Genomic DNA, 16,099 nt, shown 5'->3' with positions numbered 1-16,099 from the left:
AATCACGTTTCAAAGTTTTCGACCTCTAGTGCTCCCGTTGAATGCAAATGCTACAGAGGGTCATATATTCAAAATTATAAAACGGACAAGTCAAATCAAGCAATCTGATTGGTTCTTAGCCGTGATATACTGAGCGTATACCACGGGTAGAATTGTAAGTTACTTTTCACAACAAGTCAGTATCCCTCCACGTCTGAGAAAAACAGTATACAGTTGGGCTGAAAAGCAAACTGCCTGCAGTTTGCTTTTCATACTGGAACAAGAAAGCAGCGGAGAAGTAACGGGGCAGAAACCCTCCTTTTTGACGCAGCGGTCCAGACATAGACATCAATTGGCAAAACATATTCAGTGTGCAGTTCCTTTGGCATTAGGGCAGGCATAGCCGTGGGAACATGTTTCAAATGGGGGGTGCTGTGGGGGTGATACCAGGGCCGGTTTTGACCAATTTGCTGCCCGAGGCAAGATTTTAGCTGGCAATGAAAAACCTCTGCAAAAGACCACTACACTACAAAAAGAGAAACGTATTGATATGGTGGACAGCTTATATAAAAGGCTTCAAATGTATTCAGTATTGCATGAACATGTTTTAATTTGGGGGTGGACTTCATATCCTCTTGGGGGGTCCGGGGGTGTACCCCCGGGAAGATTTGTTTTAACATTTTAAAGTAAAATTCTTCAATCTGGTGCACTTTGAGCCCCCAAACTAGAGACTGATCTAGTTGATACAACTCTAAAACACCCATATGAAAAAGATCGGTTTGCATTTTAATAATCAAATAATATATATGAACATAACCAATAACCTACCATAGCCAATAACAAATAAATGTAGGCTAACTTGTTTTATTTTTGTGGTTCATTTATATCTCATTTTACCAGTTAACATTTTTAAATCTCTCCAGTTTTAAACAATATTTTTGGTTTACTGTCCTATTTTATACATTGGAATGATTTCAAACCTGTTTTTATTTATACTAATAATTATAAAGGAGTGCCTTGGAAATATTTGTTTACATAAATTGTGATCAAAACGTTTGAGACCCACTGAGATAACTTAGACTAAAGTGAACTATCTAAACACTCAAGAGTCCTTTACCTCACTGAGCCTCTCAGTCTGACAGGAGAGCTCTCTCTCCACATTATTGTAGAAACAGCTTCTTATATCCGTTAGCGCAGCAGAAGCTAACAACAACCCCGCCGGTACCGGTGCACCCCCTCTCTCTATCTATCTATCTCTCTCTCTCTCTCTCACGCTGGCTGTGAGCTGCGGGCGCCTGATAAGCCAACATCCCCCACTTTCATCACTTACAGCGCCCATCGTACAGGGCAAATGGAAAATGTAACCGGGGTGAAAAGGGTGTTATCTTTACTTAATTATGAATGTTGTCACATTCACTTTTTTTGTATTATATTTGTATTTAATCTTGTGGAAGTGCAGATCCCCTGTCCTCCACCAGGGGGTGCTGCAGCACCCTCAGCATCCCTACTTCCCACGGCCCTGTGTCCTACACTAATAATACAAAGTTATTATGGTATTGTATGCTGTGTGTTATTTGTAACATCTTCAGAAACTACCTTTCCAACTCCTCATGCATTTGACTGTTACAGGTCTATACAGGTTCATGGTACAATGCATAAGCTTCAAATCGAGAGACAGAAACTGTATTTTCCTTTACCGTTCTGTTTTAATTTCACAATAAAGTTAATAGTAATATTATGTTTGATATTATTATGTTTTATTAATCAGACCACTGTTTTTTTTAACCCGCACCGCCTAAAGCATGTTATTGAATTTTGTTGTTGAATATGTTATATTTGATGAACAGTAACACATTCAAATATTAAGAGTAGCCTACATACAAAATAGGGGGAAAGTAGAAGGTCAATGATAGAAATATAGAATAGAAAATATCAAGAAGATACTGTAGTGATCTCTACAATAAAACAGCTAGTGGACAACGTCCTAAGATATTAACAGGAGGATGTGCAAAGCAGACAAACTATATTGGCAAAAAATCTACAAGAGATTGTACAGTGCAATCAGAGAGATACAGTGTGTCCACGTTTTTCAGCAAGTCCACGAATCCAGTCTTTGTCAAGTCTGTCAAGACCTTCGCGCAGCTGCTGGCACCACTTCGTCCGGTCCTCCGCCAGCCTCTCCCAGTTGTCTGTCGCAATGCCCAGGGCCTTCATGTCACGTTTTACGACATCCTTGAAGCGCAGCAGTGGTCTGACCGATTTACTACTTTCATCAATCATAACTTTTTTGTTTGTGTGACTATGGGTCGAGCTACAAAACATAGTCCTATACTCTTAATAAAGTGCTATAGGCACCCAGGAGGCATTTTCTCAATGTTATTTTCACCATAATAATATTAGGTTTGTCTGCAGACTGCCAAGTTTTTAAAAACAGCTGCATTTTCAATAAATGTGTGGCTCTTATATATTTCAGACAATAAACACTAAAGGAAGGCCTCAGTGATAGTTGATCTGTTTTAAATGTGCAATGTGGTAAAAGAAAATGCTCAATCTGAATTATTCTATTCAGGTTAGGATCACTGAGGGATTTGGTAGTGAGCTGAGTCCTGTTATTACAACTCTTTCATCATGACAAGGACTTACGCATCTGCCAGCCTGCAGTCCTGTCTTTGGGAAGCAGATTTTATTAAGGTTTTCCACCTGATGTTGACAAATCAACCTCAAAGACAGCCATCACTTCAAGGCTTTGGATTTGACTGGAAATCTGCCTAGCCCTGAAACGGCCTTTTGAAAAACTGCGCTTTGTCAAAGAGGATGAATGTCACTGTGTTACACATTCAGGATATTGCCTCTGCTGCTTCAGAGTTTCACAATAGAAGAAAGGTCATTTTGATCTGTGTTGGTGTCATACATATGCTATACGAGAAGGATTTATGCATCCAGGTAGACTGATTTTTTTAGCTATATTTCCCAAAAGGCTAATGGTAGAACATGAACACGGTGCCTCTTGAAAAATAAATCACAGCTGGAGGAGTGTGTCAGGTCCCGCCTAGCTGTTTGGAAGTGACAAGAGGCTCGCATTATTTATTTGATTTAGGCGGCTTCAGATAGGATATATAATGGTGTTTGACATGTTGGCGATCAAATAGTAGTTTCAATACTGCATGTGTTTAAAATGTTTTGGACAATTAATTGTATCTTCTCCTTTTGTTTTGCTTGTGCATTTACAATGTATCTCCTTTTGTGTTTTTCTATAGGTATGAGATGGTTATCTTTGAACTACTGTGTGTGAGTTTGTGTGTGTCTAGTGCTTTTGTGTTTGATTGGTTCAAGTTATTGTCCACCAGAGGGGTAGCAGCATCACTAAGCTGGGAATTGAGAGTAAGATTCACTACACACACACACACACACACACACACACACACACACACACACACACACACACACACACACACACACACACACACACACACACACACACACACACACACACACACACACACACACACACACACACACACACACACACACACACACACACACACACACACACACACACACACACACACACACCTGCACAGCTTGTTATAGCTGCTTCCTGCATACTTATCTTTCCAACAACACTTCCATCCCAATGGCTCTTTGATTTGACTTCAGCTTCAGTTTGTGTCATTCCAAGCTGTTTGGTTAGGATGTCTAATTAAATGAACAGAATGTGAAGGAAATCAAAGCTGCTGTAATCATGCTGTGTTAAAAGGCATTGTTGAGGAGGACAAAATAACTAATTTGGAATGATGCAGAACATGCAGATGGTTGAGGCGCACATGTGCGGTGTGCATTTTAATAAATCCGACTTGAATAATTAAGTGCTTATGTCAGATAAGGTTTGATTCAATCTGATTTATTTCATGACAACACTTTCTGCTGTTGTTGTATTGGATTGCATTGATCAAGTTGTTCCAAATAGTAAGCACACATAATGTTACAGCCTGAAGAATGCATTTGCAGTGCATTGTAATATTGGGGAATATGTGGCACAGTGTGAAATTGGTGGTTTGAAGAGAGAGTTAAGAAATCGGTTAAGAAAACTACATGTTTGATGCATTAAGATGAATATGTAATGAGCATACAGTTCTCTGTAGAGAAATGGAATATGTGAAAATGCATTAATAGGATGGTAATGTAGACGGTAGCAATGCCACTTAAAGCATTTTGAGTTTTAAAACTGTGCTCTGTGGTTAATCTGTGTGGTGGTATCTCCCTTCAGGTCCTGACCCAGTCCAGTAAACTGGAAAATATTCCCTCAGGCAACATCACTTTAAACTTAAAAGCTGAACATTAATTTCAGAAAGAAATACTAACATTGGTTAATGCATATTTAGCTAAACTCACTATTATTTATGTTATTCATGACATACATGGACAGAGCTCTTTTAGAAAATGTCACTGCTTCTATAATGTGTTTCTGGAATACATGTTTTGAATATGAAGAGAAATGTTAGAGGTTCAATTATAATTGTGAGCTGCAGTTGCTCATACAGTATGCAGCTCAGTTCAGTGCTCAGTCCTATACTCATCTGAAGCTGCATCTGCTTCACCGGAGGGAGAATCTCTAAGATGTGCTTTGATAGAAGCATGCTGCGAGTGTTTTCATCTGTCACTGCTTGGCTCCTCAAGTCCATCCTTCACTTTCTATCCTCCATATTACATTTAAGTGTTCGTTTTCATTTATCTGACCTCCTTATATTCTCTTTTTGTATTGATTTTATCTTGCTCCATTCTTTTTTTTCTCAGCCACAACTGCTACAATTGACAACCTACCACTGTTTTTATTTGATTTTCCCATTGCATCTTACTGTAGACACTTCCTCCTACTTCCTACATGACAATTAATCTCAATTCATATGTGACAGGACAATCATGCCCTCTCTTACACATTTGAAGACATCCCAAGTCCTTTGCCTTCAGTTTTCTGCTCTGACTTATCCACTCAGGACTGTTTTTAGTGGCTATACAAAACCATTTCTAAATTAGAATTAGCAGCAGCAGCAGGGGCATCGTGGGGAAAGGACAAGTCAAAGTCGTTTCCCACAATCCCAAATATAAAAACAAATGCATATAAAGATATGTGTGCAAATATGTATAAGTATACACAGAATCAAAGGCACATTTTTACATGTGCACACATTAAGACTTGAATATATAATGACAGTGTTAAAGTGATTATTAAACCAGAGGAGAAACTGTGACCTGTTCAGACCTCCGAGGGTACGCTGGGACAATTTTTCATTCTCTTTGAAGGGGAAGCATTAAGTGTTTAAATCAAACTAGTACCTGAAAAATATAATTACAGGTTTCCAGACAAATTATCTATTCTCATGAAGCTTTAAACCTCACTGTCATTCATCAATTAGATGGTCAATTGTTTATGAAAGTGGTACATGAAGGACTGGGTGGAAATAAATCCCTCTCGTATGTCACCTTCAGAGTCACGATGAGTTAAATACCTGCTGATGGTTTCAAATCATTCACTCGTAAAAGATGTATTAAACATCATAGACATTTTAAGTGCTGAGCCTTTAAACCTGAAGGTAATCCCCAACCATCACTTTGTTCTGCTGACATGTACTTTTGTAAAATACATTTGTGACATCCAAATGTCCCCTGTTATTGCAAAGATCGAATATATAGAACTGGACTGTGTTTATGACTTTAAAGCAGTCATATGTTTGTATCACACAATGATATTAAGATGTCCTATGCCATTACCATTCATTATCATGTGAGACCTTCTTAGGGCAGCTTCTCTCAGTGTGTGGTTAAGTCCATTAAAAGCAGTGGTAGAGTTTAACTCACTTGCACATAAATATTCATGAGCTGTAAAAGGCAGAAGGCATGAATTATGCTGATGGGAAACAAGTAAAACTGCCAAAACAGTTACATTATTTTAAAATACAGATGATGTAATCTTTTAATTAAAAATGTCATGTAATGCATTTGTCAGCACTTTGTGAAATTATCTGTCTCCCTGATGGCTGTTAAATTCATCTAGACCTCTCAGTAGGTTGACATTGGTTGGAGCAGCATTATTGATTCAATACATGTTTCCATGACCCTGTTATTATGCACGATTATGCGCTCTCATAGCTTATGGGAAACGTATTCATAGAATTGAGCTTTCATGAAAGTATTAGTTGTAGCTCTGACACATGTGTATAGCTGTCATTGCAATGATAGTATACATGTTCTATGTTGCTGTTATTACATTCCCGATTATACATTTCGCCATGTGATACAGATTTGCAAAATAGGTTTTTAGCTTAATATCCACATTAAGCAATTTGGAAATTAAAGCTATGTTGTTGGAGACGGATGGCAGTCTTATGAAAGTACCGTCATTGTTACAGACTGATCGGAGAGAGCTCTAATCAGGGAAACACACATGGTGTAATCATGACAATGTATGCCATTGAAAGCATTTATTATATGAGGTAAAACTGAAGTATTCTCAATTCTCTGTAGACTTAAAGGGCACTGAGAGTTAAAGTCTGGTGCTTATGCTTTTCAGCCTTCTTATACTATCTCTACATCTTTCTTTTCGTCTCACCCTTCCTCTCACCTCCAGTGTACAGGAGAAACCGAGTCATTGATGCTTTTAAAGTCGGCATGGTGCTCATGGGATTTCCGTCTAAAGTTGGTGTCTGGTCGAATCATAATGTGAATCTTCTACTACCAAAATGTCAATTTCTTTAGAATCACATTCTCTATGCAGATGTAGATTATAAGGAAGGACAACATGTGATACTGTAGGTACTGAAGAGATGAGATGGTGCAAAAAGACAAAGAGGATACACACATAATGGCAACAGATTGGCTGTATTGATGCTAAATGGTTGTTCATTTGGGCTGAATACTGAGTGCAGACATTAGCCCAAAAGACCGGATGAATCACTCAGCCTGTAATTATCTTTTCTTCCATTATTTCAGTGAAATATGTGTGCTTTGCATGAATGACACTTTGGATGTCTTCCCTGGTTTCTCCTCACTGTCAGTTAAACACTGCCAGCTATTCATCAACCTAAATTCTTTATTTCTTCAAGAGTATTGTACAGTGATGGACCAGTGACTAATCAGTTCACTAGTACAGTGCAATCATCACACAAGAGACAACGACATCTTAATGTCATGTCTTTCAAAAATGATTTGCAAACAGAAAACAAGTTTTTTTAATATTAACGTAAATAACAGCTTTAAAATCAATGGGTCATGCACCGTGCACACGATGTGACTTGATACTACATTATAACATCCCTTCAAGCTCACCAATATCTCCCAGGTAAAAATGTCACTTTCCAATTTGACAGCTAAATTATGTTTATATGTGCTACCTTTTAAGTGTCTTGACTACACTTGTAGTAGTGAACAGCCAATGAACTAGTCTGCTAGCATGTTAACTGCCAGCTAACTACTGTCGACATGTCAGTGTTCTGTAAGAGACCAAGCAAGCTTTAGTTGTTTTTTCCAAATTGTTTTTCGAGTTTAATTACAAAGTATTTTCAATCAACAACAACAACAACATATATATATATATATTAATACAATATTTAGCATTAAGCAATTGTCCTCTTCATTACCTGAGACACTCTAACAGCACACCTGAAGGATGTATTTTTACTTGAATGTATGTTGTAGTTCAAAGTATAAACAGCTATTTCAGTAAAAATAATGGACATATGTATACATTTCACCTCCAATATGCATTTAAGATGGGGAAATGTAAAGAGTACATTAGAATATAAAACATTCATATCAACTATTTCAATTAACACCTACTGTAACCACCAGCTGAATTGATAATCCCATTAGACTTTAGGAAGGAAGCAGTGTATTTTCAGCGGGGTGTCATCCCAGCTCACTGCGGGGTTATATGTCTCTGGCTTTTTACTCCGTATTGAATTCTGGGAAGTGAACAGATCTAGTTTCCCTCCAGCCTTTAAGGGTTTCATCAGCCGGTTGTTTTATATGGATCTAAGGTCTAATGCATATCAGTTGATCTATATATTTATCCAGCACTTTGATCCATGGCATAATAAAGACCATTTCACTCAATTGAATGATTCTCAAGTACTACTAATGCAATGCCAATGAAATAAGGTGGATAAGAATGATCCCTAAATATAACATAGGTTACCTGTTTTGCTGATTTTTGTAAACTCTAACCCTTTTCATTTTAGTAGCATTTTTTGTTAGGAATAACAATATCAGTGTACTGTCCAAACTGACAGCTTCAGATATGGGGCATATTGGACAGTGGATTAGAGACTTTGGCAGTGATTAAAATCACAGCTTTATTTAATCCATCCATTTATCTAAATGTTTACATTACCAATGCGCTCTCAATCTCACACTCAGCCTTTTTCATGTCATCTCTCATGTTCCCCTCATCGCTCGCCACCCTCGCCTCCTCCACTACTTTTTAATCAACAGCCTGGAAATGATGTATGTCATATTTTACGGAGCCTAGCTTTGCCCAGATTTTACTTTCAATAATCACCTTGGGTGTGTGTTGGCAGGAGATGTGTCAGGGCTTGCTGGAGCTTATAGCTGCTCAGTTACAATGATCCACTCCACTGGGCTGCAGGAAGCTATTGTGAACTCCAGATTAATAGCAGTCACATGGACATGCCCTTCCTCCCCCCACGAATCTTATCAGGTCTACTTTGGGTTACTCAACATGCTGAAGTAAAGACTTGTTGGTCGGAAAGGTGATAACGGAGTACTGTGCTTACAGGAGCACTTGTTGTTGGGTAAGGCTGAATAAGAGCTTATGTGTGTGTCCTCAACCCTCCTTGTATTAATCCAATTGTTTCTTGATGGCATAAAATATCTGTTTCCTCGTCAATGGGGTTTATCAGATAATTTATAATTTCTGGATTCAGATTCGCTGCCCCAGTTGAAACGGAAGATTTTAAGCTCATTGTGAGTCACATATAAAAGAGCTGCGTGGGCAATTTGCCAGTCTGATAACCGCAACTTTAATTTGGATATTCATGAATCCCTCCTGAACTGATGATGTGCATTGTTGTGATCATGCATCTTATCTCTCACACAAAAGACTCACAATGTTATCTTCACACAAAGAGGATCCTACTTCAAAGAAAGAGAAAGCAGCAGGGAGAGAAAGAGACTTTGAGAAATTATTCACAATTGTTTGATCTTAATGCGGTTAATGTTTGTGTGTGCATCCAATCAATAATCCTCTGGTCTTGCTTGATAGCATAAAGGCTGCACTATTTCATGCCTACTTGCTCCCTCCCACATGGGGTTCTTCAAAGGCACAGTATGTTGCTAAGCAACATAATTGAATAGGATGGGTGAGCATCCACTTTCGAGCATATAGGTTAAGTAACTTGCCATTAGCCTCTGATGCTGATAATCATTTATTTGTGTTTCCATTAGGGCAACTGTTGTTGATTTATGTGTCCAGTCGATAATAGTGATTAGAGGAAATGGTTGCACACTATATCTATGATGTGTGTCAGGATGATGGGCTATGACAGAATGTCTTTACCATTTCTCAGCTCAACAGGGTCTCTGGTCACTGTTTGATTCTGGTGTGATATTGCATTTACTCAAAACAAGAACAAACACACTAGTTATACAGCAAATAAATGCATCTGCTTGTTTTCTAGCCACCGGCAAAGCTCTTGGTAGGTCAATGTCTGTTGGTCTATCTACCGCTTTGGTCTGGTGTGAAATACTATAGTACGCCAACTATTTGATAGACTGCCATGCATTTCTTTTTCTTTTTCAAGCTTCCCAGAAGATGAATCTTTAGACCTTCAAATCTTCCCTGACATTTTCTGTAGGGTCAGCAGCAGGTCAAAGTTTTGCTGGGGAAATATAAATACATATATTGAATAGGTTTCTTGCCATGTTTTTTACATACATCCATTGACCTCCAAGTCTACAGTATGTATCGTAATATGATCCCATGACTTTTCCAATAGCGATGCAATTATAACATGGGAACAAATACTTTTTGAATCTTACACAAGGTTACTCTTCCTTCCTCTCTCACTTCCTCCTTTGCTCTTCACATACTTATTGAAATTCACAACAGTTAAAATAAGGCTGTATCACCCGAATGCCAAGTCTTCCTTTCTTGGATTAGGTGAAGCAAGTCATAGTGTTGTTTTTCTTGAGTGGACAGTCTCATAACTTCTCTTGATTGGGGTCTGTAGTAAAAGCAGGAGAGGTGTTTGTCGTTTCCTATCTGCATTATTTATTTACTAGATTATTGGATAAAGCATGACCTCTGTCTCATAAAAGACACAATTCCATGTCCTCACACAAGACTTGTGTTAATGTACTGTATACTTGAGTGTGTTTTGATTGATAATGATCATTTTAACCCATAATATGTACTGACGTCTTTCCATAGTCTTTACTTATAGCTTTAAAATCAAAGACTACCACTTTATTTTCATGGTAATTTGAGGCATGGACATTTCATTTGATAGTCTAGAATACATAATTCATCCGGTCCTTTGCGCTCATTTCTTATGAGCTATGTATTCAAAGGAAACACTCAATGTGTCAATTCATGGATGCTGGATCATCAGAGAGCCCTCTGCCTACGTATTCTAAATTGCATTGGAAGATCAAGTCCATATTTCTCTAATTTTCCTCTCATTGTTCTTCAAAAACAGGAAAGACAAATGGCATGTATGATTAGTAGTACTGTGTTTCTCCAAATGTAAGAGCAACAGCAGGCTATTGAGATTCAGATCTCATTCTGATGTTCTCTGGCCAGATCCGATTAGCCAACCTGCTGTCAGTGAATAACATGATGCAGCTCTCTCACTGCTCTGGATGCTGTAGAAACAGAAAGGGAATCCTGTGGGCTGATAACCACTTGAAGTGAAGACAAATGGAACAAAAAACCCAATGAGAAAAGCAAGAAACTGTGACACAGTCCTCGACCAATATTATAACAAGGACATCAAGCATGCATTGAATTGTGTGTTGCACAAAGGATCACTTACACCAGCCAAGAAAGTCCTCCCTTCACTGTCTCTGATATTCTTTTCACATGTCTTTTCCAGTAATGTGTTCCCTTCATGCCTGCACATCACATGTCATACTATGCATGTCACTTAAAGGTAGGGTAGGTAAGAATGGAGAAACCAGCTCGAGTGCGAAGAATTCTAGAATAGAATTTGAAAATACACAACCGGAAAAAATCTGCCTCTTCCTTCAGACTTCCTTACAGAGCCCCTCCTCCAACACACACGAACATAACCAATGAGGGCACGAGATAAGTTTGTGCACAGATGGAAGGCTGACAGGCAGGTAGGCCATCCAGTTATTTTAGCCGGGCCGGTTCAGATGATTGGTCGTGCTTTTTACAGCGCCACGGCTTCCACAGATGAAATGTTTTTCATTATTTCAGTATTTATTGTCAAAGCATTTACTGTATTCATTGCTATCGGGATGTTAAGAGCATTCCATGGAATATAACAAAAAGTGTTTCTGAAGTAAATTACCTACCCCACCTTTAATTGTGGGGGGCGCCAGGCCTCAGATGATTTGAGGCCAAATATCGTATTTAGACTTTTTTTTTTTTTTTTTACATATAATTGTAAAGCAATACATGATTGTCACTAAAAGCTTTGTCTCTACATTACAATACAAATATAACAAATAATTAATGAATTTGAATAACAATTCAAGTTAGTAGCTGTTAAAGGCATAAAAAGACAGAAATGTATAATTCTTTCTTTAATAGAAAGGTTTCTTCTGCCCGTAAAGTGTCCAAACCAGGCTTTTCTGGATAAGCGCATTTTTAAAACAGTCATTGTCCATGCCGGTTTCAGTTGGATTATTTGTCACAGTTGCTCCAATCAGATCGGTCTCCTCCATTATGTATTATTTACGACTTTTGAATCCACATAAACACATCGGCAAAATCCGGCTTACTTTGAGCATGTGTTTTAAACAGTTTAATCCCTTTGTGAATTGTTTCCACTTCCGCCGTCCTTTAATTTCTTCATACAGCGGGAATCCAAATGAATGAATCCTGAGTCCAATAACCATCAAAGTCACTCCAATAGTGCTCCTTAATTACGCTTTCATCCTCCTTTAACAAAATACTTCACATTCATCCAGTTTGTGACAGGAGATGTAGCATTTTGAGACTTTTAAACTTTAATTACTGCTGTTGCGCCCCCCCCCCCCCCTTGTGTGTGTGTGTGTGGGGGGGCGCAACTTCAAACAGGAGTCATTTGGGGGGGCTCTTGGGAAAAAAGGTTGGGAACCACTGGTGTAGTCATTGAAGGAAATGTTAAGAGCATTTTAAACAATGACATGCAGTACAAAAATGTTCTAGCACCTCTTACAATATTTAAGTTTATTTACCTATTTTGCTGTTTGACTCAGTAACCATATGCTAAGGTACTACCATACATTAGTGTTACATAATACCTCAACCTCACTTGACTACATTTCAACTGTAATGCATTTGCTAAAAAGAGACAGAATGCAGAATAAATAAAGTTAAAGATGGAAGAAATGGATGAATGGATGGAAATGAGACATGTTTGCTTATTTTTATCTGACATCTGAAAAAAAGTTTGATTACCTGGAAAAATAGCAGCGTTCAGTATTGTTAACACTCTCAATTGCTTTTAGTTAGGGTAATACAAGACTCAGCAGGTACCATTATCCCTCTAAAACATATAAACCTGGCTGGTTAAGAGCAGAATCCACTTTTCTAACATCAGATTGGGGGCTGCCTGTGTTTCCATGGTGCTGTCTTGTCTCTTTTTTCAGATGTAAGTGCTAACGATTGTTAATGCATTTGCTTGTTGGAGCAGTAGTACTCTGCACTGAATACAACTTTCATATAGAGAACAGAGGCGCACGAAAGCATATGCTGCTGCACAGATGTGGACAGGGTCTGCTGTTGTGATGATAAGGGTCATGATTGCTGTGTTGTGGGTCTGTTCACACCATCAGGAGAGGCTTCAGGGGTGGATGTGTCGCAGTAAGAGGTTAACAGAGACACAGCAGGCAGGAGGCCAGGAGAGAGGCAGAACAACACTGGGTTCTATAGTCACACAAATACACACACAGACTCATTGTGTTGAAGTGTGTTACCTTATATCACCTTTTTCCTCTCCGTGACGGTGTATATTTGTTATATTTATAATTGTGTGAAGAGCTTTTGTTTTGTTGTCTGAGATTGACTCTGAGAATTACAGAAGGTCCACTTTAGTCCTCCTTGAAGCAAGCAGCAGTGTTTCCTCCATGGCTGTTAATTAAAGTGGACCTATCATGCAAAATGCACTTTTGTACGTCTTTTATACATGAATATGTGTCCCCGGTGTTCCAGGGAACTCACCAAGTGTCAGAAAACACAACCCTCTCTATTTTCCTCCATACCCAAATCTCTTAAAAAGGGGCTGCAACCGATCTGATACAGACTGATCCAGATTTGAACACTTCTGTGATGTCACAGAAGTGGCGCTACGGCTATTGGGCCAACTCCACCAATCAGGAGGAGACAGCCACGGACATTGCCTTTGGAAAGCGCTGGAGACGCTGTAGTACATATGCCAGGCCTCTAGATGGTGCTGTTCTCACAGAATCAGCCCATGCAAAGACAGTGTTAAATTGAGAGAAATGAGGAATGGCTAAAATGCATGATCTGTTTGGTATTTTGAAAAGTAAAAAGTATAAATATGCCTTATATAGGTATGGTCCTACACTATATTATTCAAATATAGCATGATTGGTCCACTTTAAGCAAGCCCTCATTTACAGTGAGTTCATAACAGCTTTTCTGCACCGTAGGCGTGATGAGAAGAGGTTGATACATTTACCTGGCATGGTTATATAAAATGAACAGTCACCATGAAACAAATTAATTATTTATGAAAAATGATCATTCTTCTAACAAGGGATGTGGTTGCATCATATATATAAAAGTAAAACTGGCCTCATATAACGGAGAATATTCCAAAAAGCGCAGCAAATAAATACATGCAAGCTAGTTAAAATGACACTGTTATTTTATGGTTGATAAGATCAAAGTTGTTGGAAGTGTGTGTGAAATAAAATGAGTTTTACACTGTGGTACCTGAGAAAGGTGAAATGGCACTGATGGTAACCAAATGTACCCAAAGGTGAGTCCACCTGGACCTGCCTAAGTTTAACTAAATGTGCATCTATCTTGGTATCTACAGGGTACTGATGATATATTGTGGTTTGGATCCCTAAAGGTGTTGGGGCTACTATCCCATCATTCAAGGGTGGTTTTCACTATAAATAATGGGGGTTTTTAGGCGGAGATTAGAATTTACATGTTGTTACTATGTTCCATCTGAATTTACTCTGACATAGCAACATCTATATTGATTCTGACACTTCTCCAGCCAACTCACAGATGTATCCTTGCTTTGATAAAAAAAATATTCATATACCCTTTTTAGAAGTGAAGATATAGTCATTCATTCTGGGCATGTCATTTTTGAGCCTGAGGCCTGAAAAACAGGCTCAGGGCTTAACAGGTTAAGAGAAAACACTCCATAACAAAAAGTCCTGCTTTTAACATTTTTGTTTAAGTAAAACTACAGAACTATTTTGATAATTTTTACTAGTTTATCATTTTGTTTTACTAGTTTTCTAATTTAATAAAAAACATTTGTTATTTTAATTAGGGTTGAGTTGATAACAATTCCTAAGTTATGGTAGTAAAAGTGCTGATACCAATTATTTCTTGATGTAAGCAATCAAACCAATATTCATACATTCCAGATAGTCTGAGTATAAGTGACCAGCAGGGTGCAAGAATGTTTTAATTGAAAGTGTAATTTTATATTATTCCAGAAACAGACATGTTGCACTCTGCGGTACCCTGCAGGAATGTAAGTGTGTATGGTAGCTGTGCCTCTGGACAAAAACATCTGCGTTTCTTTGTAGATAGTCGACTCCAGTGTATTAGTAGCCTTGTTGCCTTGTCTCTGTTACCCAGCAAGCTTCAATGTGTTTCTGTTTGTTGAAGTGATGCATGTCTTTCTACAGGCTATTTGAGTAGCAGTATATACAAAAGGTGTTCTCAGCATTGTGTTTTGTAGATTTCCTGTGCGCTAAGCTTATAAAAGTGTAAAATAAAAGTTACATTTCACCCTTTTCTTAGTAATTGAGGGAAATTACAAAGACAGTTGGATATTTTAATTATAAATAGTTGTGTGTCTTTGATGTGTGTAGAAATTCACAAGTATGCTAATAATATTATCTGGCACAGTGTGAAACCAGACTTGAATATTTTAGTTTTCCTCGAGGAAAGTCTATTGAGTTCTTCAATGAGAGAAATGCAATATGCTATTTCCTCAGTCAAGAACGCTGCACAAACACAGCTATTAATACAATGAGAACTTCTTATCAACATTTAAATGTGAAATAGACAGTGTATTTTTTATTTCATCCCACACACGTTTTCCAAAGATTATAATATTGCAATTTGAATGTGTTGACACAGACCTTTGCGCAGAAGGAAAGGATGACACTCACTGTGAACCATCTGCTCGCTCTAAATGCTGGTTGCCTTTGATAGGACAGTAGAAAGTCACACTCATCCACGGGGAACAGTCAGAGACACAGAGCAGCATGAGACTAATCAGAGAGACAAAAAGCCCCTTCACACATGGAACCTGCACATTGCTGGGTTCAGCTATCTCTGCAAAATGTTGGCTTTTTGACATTTATCTCATCTTCTTTCATCTTCCTGTAAGGACACATTCAGAATTGAATTTGTTCCCTCACATGACAGTTGTGGATAGCATTTTTTTTAAACTCACCATGGGGGGCTGCTCTGCTGGATAACAGCAGCCAGTTGAAAAATAAGGACACCACAGGAGAAACATTAGAATGAAGATGAAGAGGGTGAGCGTTTCCAATCCTCGGGCTGGCCACATAAATGATGTATTTTGAAAACCTGTTTTGCATGTGGGTCTTTTATCAAGCGAGATTTTAGAGCATATCTGCATTGTTTAACTACTAATAACATTTGACAGGGCATAATATTCATTACATTAGGTTTCCAACTTTAATCAGT

General features: G+C 38.3%; 1 protein-coding gene across 3 annotated transcripts in view; it reads left to right on the top strand.

The window, feature by feature from the left end:
- The window catches only part of lsamp (limbic system associated membrane protein), a 678,342-nt gene that overhangs the window by 377,464 nt on the left and 284,779 nt on the right, over positions 1-16,099 (top strand). Inside the window, exon 1 of one of the 3 annotated variants that reach the window (XM_079674362.1) lies at positions 15,541-15,927. The exons of the other annotated variants lie outside the window; for them this stretch is intronic. The gene's annotated coding sequence lies outside the window, so the exon portion shown is untranslated. Of the gene's footprint in view, positions 1-15,540; positions 15,928-16,099 lie in introns of those variants that run through there. 3 annotated transcript variants of the gene reach the window in all.

This window comes from Notothenia rossii (genome assembly GCF_949606895.1).
Source record: "Notothenia rossii genome assembly, chromosome: 4".
Lineage (NCBI taxonomy): Eukaryota > Metazoa > Chordata > Actinopteri > Perciformes > Nototheniidae > Notothenia > Notothenia rossii.
This window is presented reverse-complemented; position numbering and strand designations above follow the sequence as displayed.